Source organism: Lampetra fluviatilis, chromosome 60, assembly GCF_964198595.1.
Source record: "Lampetra fluviatilis chromosome 60, kcLamFluv1.1, whole genome shotgun sequence".
NCBI classification, from domain to species: Eukaryota; Metazoa; Chordata; class Hyperoartia; order Petromyzontiformes; family Petromyzontidae; genus Lampetra; species Lampetra fluviatilis.
Genome location: NC_136334.1, coordinates 5,954,343 through 5,966,758, shown reverse-complemented (window position 1 = coordinate 5,966,758; position 12,416 = coordinate 5,954,343). Strand labels below are relative to the sequence as shown.

General features: G+C 53.4%; 1 protein-coding gene across 2 annotated transcripts in view; it reads left to right on the top strand.

Moving 5' to 3' along the window:
- Positions 1 to 12,416, top strand: part of LOC144950918 (protocadherin-9-like) — a 152,462-nt gene that overhangs the window by 40,243 nt on the left and 99,803 nt on the right. The window lies entirely within an intron of this gene.

Below are 12,416 nucleotides of genomic sequence, written 5' to 3'. Positions count from 1 at the left end.
GACGACGACGACAATGACGACGACGACGACGATGATGATGAAGACCGACAATGACGATGACGATTATGATCATGATGACGACAATGATGGCGACGATGACAATGAAGGTGATGTTAACGACCACAGTGATGACGACGATGATGGTGATGATGATGACGATGACGACGATGACGAAGATGATGATGAAATGGGTTCAGTAAAGTCAGCCTACGATCGGCGGGTCCGCGTGTTGGCCGTGGGAGTTCGTTTGTATCATCCGGACGACACGGCAGTGGTGCCGGGCAGGTTCCGTGGCAGAGATAAAGGCTAGTTACCACGTAACTGTTACTACGGACCCGGGACTACAACGTCTGCCCGGGTCCACGTGCTGGAAGACTCGTTGAACGGAGATCGTCCGGGATGAACAACCCTGGTCTCTCTCGGGACCCAGCTTTTAGTCTCTGTGGGCGTGGCCGGCTTCGCCCTTGGCCACGCCCACCTTCCAGAACCCTCGGGAAGGATCTGGGTCCCAATCACGTGACCCCCCCCTAGCCCCCGGATCAACCAGAGTGCCGTGGCCTCACGCAACCCCATCCTTCGGTCGGCACCCACACACCCTGTCCTGTAGGGCCGGTACTGCACTGACAGCCTGGTGCCATCCAGGTCTATTATCCAGCACACACCGTGCCCCTCTAGGGCCGGTACTGCACCCACAGCATAGTGACATCCAGCGATGTCACTACACATACACAGAGACCCACAGATTAGCACGGTGCGAAAGAAGTTCAATATATCCATACATACAATGCCGAGCGGTCTAACCGGCAGCAGCAGAAGCAATGCCCTACCGACTGCGAAACACTTGGCACAAGCCTTCAGACGCTGTCTCCCCGACACACCTGGTCTTCACCTGAGGACGGCTGCTTGCGTTGTGGCCGAAACGTCGTGAGAATGATTTTATTATGTTTTATTTTTATTATTTATTACTTCCCTTCCACGTGACTTTACCGAAAGAACCAAGAAGAAGAACCAGCCTTCCTATGAACGTAAAGAGTCTTGAGACTCGATGAGGCTTCCCTGCGCGAACGAATAGCGGGCTGAGTACCCTTATGCAAAAAAATGACAAAATTTAGAGGAAATAAAACTATTTTGTAACTTGGAGAAGGTTCGCACGGCTATTTCTGATAAGTCAACAGCCGTGCTTGCGAATCTATTTGCCCGGGAATTTAAACGCTCTTGTCTTTTGGCGCCCTGTCACTTTTTAATATTTTGTAAATCGATGTTGTCGCGTGGAACTTTATCTCTCAACGTCAAACAACAACAACAACAACGACATTCGAACCGCTTCCATCCCATCCGTGAACAAACCAGAATAACAGGGAAGAATTGTCGAGAGAAAGAGAGTGGGCGGAGAGCATGACAATTTTTACTATATTTGTTTTGCCATTGAGAGGGAGAGAGAGAGATGGGGCGTTAGAGGAAGAGAGAGGAAAAAAGGGAGAGAGAGACAGCCAGGGAGTGTGGGCTGGAGTTCCGCCATGCGCGGCTGACCCACGCCGTGCCGGCCTTTAAGGAGCAGTGGGCGATGGAGGAGGCCGTGTGCTCGGTGGCAGATGACGGGGAGCTCTGCATGCTGATATGAGCTACCCGTCGGAGGCCGTCGGACTGCGAGAAGGGCTGCGTGCAGAACGAGAGAGAGCGAGAGAGTGAGCGAGAGAGTGAGCGAGAGAGTGAGCGAGAGAGTGAGAGAGTGAGCGAGAGAGTGAGCGAGAAAGTGAGCGAGAGAGTGAGCGAGAGAGTGAGAGAGTGAGCGAGAGAGTGAGCGAGAGAGTGAGCGAGAGAGTGAGCGAGAAAGTGAGCGAGAGAGTGAGCGAGAAAGTGAGCGAGAGAGTGAGAGAGTGAGCGAGAGAGTGAGCGAGAGAGTGAGCGAGAGAGTGAGCGAGAGAGCGAGCGAGAGAGTGAGCGAGAGAGTGAGAGAGTGAGCGAGAGAGTGAGCGAGAAAGTGAGCGAGAGAGTGAGCGAGAGAGTGAGAGAGTGAGCGAGAGAGTGACCGAGAGAGTGAGCGAGAGAGTGAGCGAGAAAGTGAGCGAGAGAGTGAGAGAGTGAGCGAGAGAGTGAGCGAGAGAGTGAGCGAGAGAGTGAGCGAGAGAGTGAGCGAGAAAGTGAGCGAGAGAGTGAGCGAGAGAGTGAGAGAGTGAGCGAGAGAGTGAGCGAGAGAGTGAGCGAGAGAGTGAGCGAGAGAGTGAGCGAGAGGTTGGGGTTTTACATAAAGCAAAGTTTAAATTTTTTTTGAACGAAATGATGAACGAAGCAAAGTGCCGAATACACCGAGCATCTTCTTGTTTCCACTGATCGTAAAAATAAAAAATAAAACAGAAGAGAGGGAGGGAGAGAGGGAGAGAGGGAGGGAGGGAGGGAGAGAGGGAGGGAGCGAGAAAAAAGAAGAGAGAGGAAGAGACATGACGGCGTCTTGCCAGGATATTTTCCGATGACCTTGGTTGGTAATCGGTGGGATGACCTCCCCCCCCTCCCTCCCATCAGCCAGTCGTCTGTTCAGTGAAACGTCTTTTGAATGTTTAATGACTTGATGTGTCGGGGGTGGGTGGGTGGGGGAGACGGCGGCGTTCATCAGCTTCCTTGACGTGAACGCTTGCGTGGCTTCGTGCCCACCAACCGCCACTTTTTACGCATGCGCCATGAAGAAGGGCTGTTGCCCGGAACGTCACCTATCGTAGATTTGAAGCTTTCGTGACTGCAAGGATTCATATTCTTAGGTTTTTTCGGTAAAGTCACGTAGGTAAAATGTTTTAATTAAAATAAATAAAAGTGAAATAATTAATTTTATACCGCACTATCAGAGTATTGAGAGCTCGGGGTAAGCATTTACACTATGAGACATCTCCTTTACCAGTGGCAAAATATAGTAGTCGGTTTTTACCCTTTAAATGAATGGAACACCACGTGATCTCTTTTAGCCCTGCCCCCCCTCCCAATACGTTCCATTCATTGGCTACCACATTCTGATAAGCTCCTCCCCCCTCCTCCCCCTTAACTTGTATTTAAGAACTTGCATCTTGGAATCCCTGCCTCACTTGATACAGCAAATTCAGCTGTGACGGTCCCACCTGATGACGGAGACTTGTGTTGCCTCCGAAACGTCGTGATTTTTTGTTATTTTATTTTTATTAATTTTAATTTCATTTTTTACCTACATGGTGACTTTACCGAAAAAACCAAGACTATGAATCCTTGCAGTCACGAAAGCTTCAAATCTATGAATGTATACTCCACGATGTTGCCGTGTACAGCGCCTGGGGGCCCGTTTCGTGTCAACTTGTAAGGCGCTGCTGCGACATTGTTAGCTCGCTCACGGAGAGAGAGAGGCAGAGAGGGAGGCAGAGAGGGAGGGAGAGAGGGAGAGAGAGACCGAAGCAGAGGACTGCACCCTTCCTCGACTTGTTCCGCTATCAAGGAATTCCTCCTCTCGTGCATCCATCCCAGAGGTCGCAAACGGGTACCCGATACCCGTACCCTACCTGATACCCGGCTACCCGTACCCGGCCGGGTACGGGTACCCGTTTGCGACCCTGGTGCGGCCGGGTACGGGTACGGGTAGGCCGTGAGTCACTGGTGAGTAACCGTTTGTCACTCATTTCGGGTAGGGTACGGGTAGGGAACGGGTACCTGTACCCAGCCGGGTACGGGTACGGGTACCCATTTGCGACCCTGGTGCGGCCGGGTACGGGTAAGGAATGAAAACCCGTTTGCGACCTCTGATCCATCCACACTGCTGCTTAAATCGACAATGATGAGCAAACGGTTTAACATTCACAATTCTTCGTCCCACTGAGCCAATCTGCGGTGTGATTTTCCAGTCCCAATTGCTCTTTTGGCTTTTCGGTGGCCCATGTCGTGGTTTATCGCCACAGAGAGACCCCCGTTGCCACATGGTTTGAAATGAATAATTATTCACCCGCTTGCTCTGTTCAATAAAACTTCCCGCTGCCAAAAGAGAGAGAGAGGGGGAGATGGAAGGAGGGGGGAGAGAGAAGAAGAGGGAACATTGACTTGGAGTAGGGAGAGAGGGGGTAGAGAGAGGGGGGGGGGTAGAGAGAGAGGGGGGGTAGAGGGGGGGTAGAGCGGGGGGGGGGTAAAGAGAGAGGGGGGCGGTAGAGCGGGGGGGGGTAAAGAGAGAGGGGGGGGGTAGAGAGAGGGGGGTAGAGAGAGAGAGAGAGGGGGGGTAGAGAGAGGGGGGGGTAGAGAGAGGGGGGTAGAGAGAGAGAGAGAGGGGGGGTAGAGAGAGGGGTGGGGGTAGAGAGAGGGGGGTAGAGAGAGAGAGAAGGGGTAGAGAGAGGGGGGGGGGGGTAGAGAGAGGGGGGGGGGGTAGAGAGAGAGGGTGGGTAGAGAGGGTGGGTAGAGTGAGAGTGGGTAGAGAGAGGGGGGAGGGTAGTGAGAGGGGGGTAGAGAGAGAGAGGGAAGAGATAAGGAGAGCAGAGCGTAAAATCTTTCGTGAAATATTTCATTTAAAAACGGGAAGGGGGGGAGGGCACACAAAGCATTGGAACTAAATGACGAACGAAGCAAAGTGCTGACTACACCGAGCATCTTCTTGTTTCCTCTGCATCGTCAAAAAATTAACCCGTAAAAACAAAGTTTTTCACTATAAATCCTTTATATGCGTGGCGGCTAGAGTCCTCTCGTCCTCTGGCTTGAGATGGCTGCCACCTATGGGTCAGATGATTGCCTGCCACCATTAAGCAATTGGTAATTAAATCAAATTTATTTTTTCCTAAAAAGTGTAAAATTTTGGAAAAAAATTTTCACCAAAATAAATTGTCACGCACAACGAGTATGTGTGCAAATTGTCAGCTCGATTGGATCACGGGAAGTGGGTTAAAAAAACGACCGAAAGATTTGCACGGTCGTAAGCGCGCAAGCAAGCAAGCAAGTGAACTTAATATAAAGGATTAAATAAAGATAGAGGCGAGAGATGGAGGCTGAGTCGACCTAGGGGAGGCCCAGGACCGGTTCAGATAATCGTCACTTGGTGTTGGCCGTGAGTGGGAATCGAACTCGGGTGGCCGGGTTCCTAGCGAGATGTTAACTACCTCGCCTGGTATACAGGAGGATCCTAGGAGGATCCTAGGTTCGATCCCAACCCTGACGCCTGCTGCTGCATATTTGGAGTTTGCTGTGTCTCTCTCTCTCCGTGGTGAGATGTTAACTATCTCACCTCGTATACAAGAGGTCGTGGGTTCGATCCTGACCATGACGCCTGCTGTATATGTGGAGTTTGCTTGTCTCTCTCTCTCCGTGGTGAGATGTTAACTACCTCGCCTGGTCTACAGGAGGTCGTGGGTTTGATCCTGACCATGACGCCTGCTGTATATGTGGAGTTTGCGTGTCTCTCTCTGTGGTGAGATGTTAACTACCTCGCCCGGTCTACAGGAGGTCGTGGGTTCGATCCCAACCCTGACGCCTGCTGCTGTATATTTGGAGTTTGCGTGTCTCCCTCTCATCAGCATCACGGTGGCTAGGAGATGTTAACTACCTCGCCTGGTCTACAGGTGGTCGTGGGTTCGATCCCAACCCTGACGCCTGCTGCTGTATATTTGGAGTTTGCTGTATCTCTCTCCCGATGGTCGCGTGGATTTTTCTCAGAGTCCTCGGGTTTCCCCTTCCGCGTCTAGACTCAAACGTCACGCGTTTAGAGTCACGTGGCTTCTAGAAATGTCCACGTGATGGTAAGCCGCCACTTGGTTGAGCTATCATAGTGTGTGTGGCTCATGTGTATATATACGGGGTAGTATCTCTTGGAATTTCTCATTTACTTGATACAGCAATCGTGCTGTGACGGTTCCACCTGAAGACGGAAGCTTGTGTTGCCTCCGAAACGTCGTGATTTTTATTTTATTTTACTTTTATTAATTTTTTACCTACGTGACTTTACCGAAAAAACCTAAGAGTAAGAATCCTTGCAGTCACGAAAGCTTCAAATCTAGAATTAATGCCCTCTACGGGGAGGAATTCCACCTATCTGTTAGAGTTTTTAACAGACGAGACAAGAAGTCACAGTTTCTCGAGACGCTGGCCTTCCTCAAGAGATGCCGAGATAACAAGGTCAAACAAGGACGGTTTTCTTGGAATTCATCTCACTTGATACAGCAATCGTGCTGTGATGGTTTCACCTGAAGACGGAAGCTTGTGTTGCCTCCGAAACGTCGTGATTTTTATTTTATTTTACTTTTATAAATTTGAATTTGAATTTTTCACCCACGTGACTTTACCGAAAACACCTAAGAATATGAATCCTTGCAGTCACGAAAGCTTCAAATCTAGAAAGGGGAGAGAGAGAGAGAGAAACAGATCGGAGGAGATGCGGCATGAGGAGGAGGAGGTACCATATAAGGTGGTCCAACAGACAGGACACACACAGAGTTATTATATTTCAATTCACAAATCACATAAGGGTTATTTCATTAATTTTAACAAACGTTCAAACCGACTGTCCATTAACATTAATGCATGATGCATGGATTCTATTTTGAAATGAGAGTGTCGTGAGCTACCCGTCGGAGGCCGTAGGACTGCGGGAAGGGCTGGGTGCAGATGCAGCACTTGTCGTAGTAATAAAAAAAAAGAATAATATTACAAATATGTACATAGAAAACATAGGGGGAACATAGACACGGAGTAGGGAGAAAGGGGGTAGAGAGAGGGGGGGGGGGGAAGAGAGAGAGCGAGAGGGAGAACGAAAGAACGAGAGAGAGCGAGAGACTTTTATAATTTTATTTCACCAGCGCAAATTGCGCTGGAATATTCCAGTTCATTCAGTTTATCTGCCTTTATGGCAACAATAATTGTACAACATCATCCCGCACCACATCGCCACCGCCCCACAGCCAGTGTCCGGGTGTGCTTTTGCTTTTCAAAGCATTCAGTGTACCTGCCTTTATGGCAATAAACACTCATCGTCATCACACACCACGTCATCACCGCTCACAGCCAGTGTCCGGGTGTGCTCGTCATCCGGGCTCTCACACCCCTTTGCCTAGCAGAGTAGCTCTTCCGCTCCCACCTCCTCACCCTTCTCCCCGGCTGGCGGCGGCGGGTAGTGGTGTCCTCTTCAACGCCTCGGGGGAGAAGGGGGTGATGGGGGGGGATGGTGGCTGTTTTCGGACCTTGTTCATCAAGGCCTTTATCCGGAAGATTTCCTGGCGACTATATCCGAACGTGCTCGGGTCCTGGACCACACGCCGGGCTGTGCTCATAAAGTTCCCCCTGTTGGGGAAACTGTCCCGCACGCGGATGTTTCGTCTCCCATACGACCATTTCAGGAAACCAAGGAGGTATTCGGGGGAGCACTCCATCTCGGGCATCGGAGGCCAGCTCATCGGCCTTTCCGCCTGTCCCTTTGGGGCGCCGCCGCTGACGACGCTCACCCTGCTCCCTTGCGACGACGGGCTGGGCAAGGCTGGGTCTGACTGTTTCACTCCCGTAGTCACCGCCTTCACCTGCGCGTCGCCGCTGGCCTCCATGGCCTCCCTCTCCCCGGCCTCCCTCTCCTCCCTCCCGCTCTCGTCCCTCTCGTCCTCCGAGCTGGAGGGGGGTGGGGGGGGCCCCGTTTCGACCAATAAATCCAACACCCAGTTGGCCTCCCGATCGCTGAAACCGTAACTGTGTGGCTCCCAGTGCACGTCCGTTACCACCTCCACAAGGGAGCGCTTATCGGGGAAAGCCTTCGTCAGCTCCCTCACCACATTCCTCTTTTTCTTCCTTTCCGTCTTCTTCAACCGCAAGAGGAGGGCTTTGGGCGTGCACTCCCCCGGCCTAGCCTCATTCCTCCAACCTCCAAACTTCTGGGGGTACTCCGCCTTGTCCAGATCGTCCTCCAAGTCATCACCATCAGCTTTCCCGTCGGCGCCAACCTACCCTACGGTGTCCACCGACGTTCCCGGAACGGGGGCCTCCCCGGGCTCGAGCCCAATTTTGGGCATTTTTTTCCTCTTCATTCTCTCTTTCGCTCCTTCATCGTACCACTTTGGGGTGGGCGGAGGGTCGCCCTTCACCGGCACGAAACCCCCCGGCACGCCGTTATCATCGGTGTCGGGCCACCCCCCGATGTCGGTGAGGGTAACGCCACCTCCCATGTCGGCGCAGGCCTCCTCTTCCGTCCCCGCCGCCCCATCTGGCGCCGGGCCCTCGCTGGGCACAATCCCGCTCGCAGGCAGCCCACTCCCCCCCGGGTCCATTTCCATCTCCTCCCCCTCCCCCGGGACAGGCGAAGAGGTGCTTCCCGGAGCCTCGACGCCACCTGGCACAGCCACGGCGCCGGTGGCGGTCGTCAGTTGTTCCTCTCCCTGCGTTGGAGGGGGTTATGTCGGGCCCGGAGGTCGCGCCCCCGGCTCGGTCGTCTCCACCAGGGGCGCGTCACCCACGCCCCCCCCCTCCTCCACAGGGCGGTCGGCTGGCTGGCTACCGTCACCAGCTGTTTCGGCTGTTACCATGGGCTGGGCGCTCCCGCGCCTGCCCATCTTCCTCCTCTTCCGCGCCCCTCCGACGACGGTGAACTCTCCACCGTCATCGTCAGCGGGTTCCTTCTCTGGTGCCGGCTCCCCACGCTCCGGCACGGAACCGGCACCATCTTGCTGCGGCTGTTGTTGCTGCCGATGCTGCTGCGGCGGCTGCTGCTGCTGCACGTCATGCTGCGGCGGCGGCGGCGGGGGGTACTCCCTCACCCGCTGCTGCTGCTGCGGCTGTTGCTGCTGCTGGTCCTGCGGCTGTTGCTGCTGCTGGTCCTGCAGCTGCTGCTGCTGCCGCTCGCGATGCTCCCGCTGCTGCTGCTGTTGCGGCTGCAGCGTCGGCGTCGTCCCTGTCGCAGCTCCACCCGACCCCGCCTTGGTGGAGCAATTTTTCTTCACATGTCCCACGCTGCCACATCCGTAGCAGCGTGGTTCGGTCGTAGCCAGGTACACCGTGGGGACGCGGCTACCAACGGTGCGCTTGATGGCCACGTCCAACACGGTGCGTCCACCCTTCAAGATGAGGAGCACCTGCCGTTGCCCAGACAAGATGTGTCGCATGGCAGGGTTCCGCGTTCTCATAGGCAGCAGGCTGATGTTCGAGGCCACCGTGCCGAAGCGTTGCAGCTCTCCCATCAGCTCCGCGTCGGTCATGTATGGTGGAGCGCCCGTGATGGTGATTCGCACCGTCGGTGCTGTGAGAGGGGTGCACTGTACCAGCTGCCCCCCCTCACCTCCGACTACGAGTCCTTTCTCCACCACACGCGCCGCCGCCTCCACCGTGGCTACGTACACAACATAGCCACTGTTCTCTCTTTGCACCACCCGGACAGCAGGCAGCCCGGTGTGCGTTGCTACTGCAGTGGCGACTTCCTCGGGTGCTGTCCCCGGCGATGGAAAACATCGGAAGCCGTGGTTATCCGTGAGAGCCTCCGTACTGCTGGGCTGAACCATGTCGCCCGCATGGCAGCACCAGCAGCAACAAAAAAATAATCACCAAAAAAAATGATAATACACCAAACAAACACACAACACACACCCGAAACCAACCACCAGACAGACAGACAAACACACACACGCACAGACAAGCACACACACGCGCAGGACAAACACACAGCCGAACACACACACGACCGAACCAACAAGCAAACAAAACGAAAACGAACAATCAAAACAAACATACAAATAAACAAAACGACAGATAAACGAACAAACACACGCACAAGCAAACACACGAACAAGCAAACACACAAAACAAACACTCACCAAACAGACAAACAGGCCGAACACACGCGGTGTTAAACCAGGTAAAAAGCACCAGGCCAACACACAACGCGACGAACCAAGCAGACAAACAAGCAGAACAAACACACAGACAAACACACAGACCAGACAAACACACAACAACAACAGTAGTAATTAAAACTGTTACTATAGCAGGCTGATGTACGGGGAGAAAAACGCAGAATAAACTAGCGTTTTCTCCCTAGTTCACCTCTCTCTAGGCCAGGCTCAGGCTCACACCTGAGCCCAGGCCTCCACCCACACCAACGTTGGAGCGGGAGCAGCTCGTTCGTGCGACCGCACCCCACGGTGGCGAGAGAGAGAGTGAGCGAGAGTGTGAGCGAGCGAGAGAGTGAGCGAGCGAGAGAGTGAGCGAGCGAGAGAGTGAGCGAGCGAGAGAGTGACCGAGCGAGAGAGTGACCGAGAGAGCGAGAGAGTGACCGAGAGAGCGAGAGAGTGACCGAGAGAGCGAGAGAGTGACCGAGAGAGCGAGAGAGAGTGAGCGAGGGGGGGGGGGGGGTACACAAAGCAAAGCATTAAAAAAAAACCCAAAAAATTAACCGAAATGATGAACGAAGCAGTGTCCCGACTACACCGAACATCTTCTTGATTCCTCTGATCGTAAAAAAAAAAGAGAGGGAAGAGAGAGAGAGAGAGAGTGGAGCTGGGGGGCGGGGGGTGAGAGAAGGGATGACCTCCTGCATACTAGGAGAGGGAGATAACATCTCCTAGCCACTACGGCGCCCCCCCCCCTCCCCCGATCGATTCACCTCGTGGGATGGGGGTGGGAGGGGAGGGGGACAGGGGGGCTGGGGGGCTGGGACCCCCCCCCCACCCCAACCTCCCAGAAATCTTCTCTGGCCACGGATCCAGCCTCCAGCGCACGCAAGCATCCGCCTCTAATCGCTGCTGCTGTTGCTACTGCACGCGTCCGTCTGAGCGATGCAACAGGGGGAGGTGGGGGGGGGCTAATTGGAGGAGAGGAGGGAGGGGGGGCGTCCCACCGCTCGAGAAAAGAATGTCACCGTTCTCCGACGACAAAGGAAATCTTTTTCTTTTCTTCCTCTGAGCAGAGCGCCCATCGCGACCGAGACACCGTGAGCTGCTGCAATTCGCGCCGAATCTGACCTCTAACCCCCCCCTTCCCCCCTCCCCCCCCCGAGGTTGTTTTTATTCATTTATTTTTTTGCAAACATTTTTTTTTATTTAAGGCAGCTGACCCAATTTCCTCGACCGCTTAAGATTCCGTCTGGGACACCGAGATTCTCTCTTACCGCTGGCGAGGAGATGTAGACTACCTCGCCCGGTGTGCAGGAGGTCGAGGGTTCAATGCTGACGCTGAGGTCTGCTGTACATTGGGAGTTTGCGTGTCTCTCTCTCTCTCCGTGGAGAGATGTTGACTACCTCGCATGGTATGCAGGAGGTCGTGGGTTCGATCCCGACCCTGACGACGCCTGCTGTATATTGGGAGTTTGCGTGTCTCTCTCTCTCTCCGTGGTGAGATGTTGACTACCTCGCATGGTATACAGGAGGTCGTGGGTTCGATCCCGACCCTGACGCCTGCTGTATATTTGGAGTGTGCGTGTCTCTCTCTCAAAAACAAACTAAACAAAAAAATGTTTATTTGACCATGTAGCCCTTTTTCAGAAGCTACCCAGTCACAAATGATAGCTCAACGAAATGGCTTATCGTAATCATCATCACCACGTGGAAATTTATAGCAGCCAAATTCTCTATATGCATGTTTCGAAATGAGAAGGGAAAAACCGGAGGACCCGGAGAAAAATCTCTTCAACCACGGCAAGGACATGTAAACTCCAAATATACGGACGTCAGGGTTGGGATCGAAACCACGACCTCCTGTAGACCAGGCGAGGTAGTTAACATCTCACCACGGAGAGAGAGAGACACGCAAACTCCAAATATACAGCAAGCGTCAGGGTTGGGATTGAACCCACGACCTCCTGTAGACCAGGCGAGGTAGTTAACATCTCACCACGGAGAGAGAGAGACACGCAAACTACAAATATACAGCAGCAGGCGTCAGAGTCGGTATCGAACCCACGACCTCCTGTATACCAGGCGAGGTAGTTAACATCTCACCACGGGGAGAGAGAGAGAGACACGCAAACTCCAAATATACAGCAGGTGTCAGGGTTGGGATCGAAACCACGACCTCCTGCATACCAGGCGAGGTAGTTAACATCTCACCACGGAGAGAGAGAGAGACACGCAAACTCCAACTATACAGCAGCAGGCGTCAGGGTTGAGATCGAAACCACGACCTCTTGCGCACCAGGTTTTGTCCCTCCAAATTATTGAAATCGACCATCACGCCTTCAGAGCAGCTGTAGCGCCTATACATGTCCAGGTGATGGTGATAAGCCAGCCACTTCGTTGGGCTACCATTTGTAATGGCCATGTCACTTCGGAAAAAGAGCGAGTGGGGCCTTACCCTTGTAAAAAATAAAAATACAGTAAACCCTTGGATTGCGAGCATAATTCGTTCCGGAAACGTGTTTGTAATCCAAAGCACTCGTATATCAAAGCACTCGTATTTCAGTTGTGATCACGTGACGCTCGGCAGACAAAGCGTAAACACGTACTGCTCGTATTGCAAGACCTCGCTCG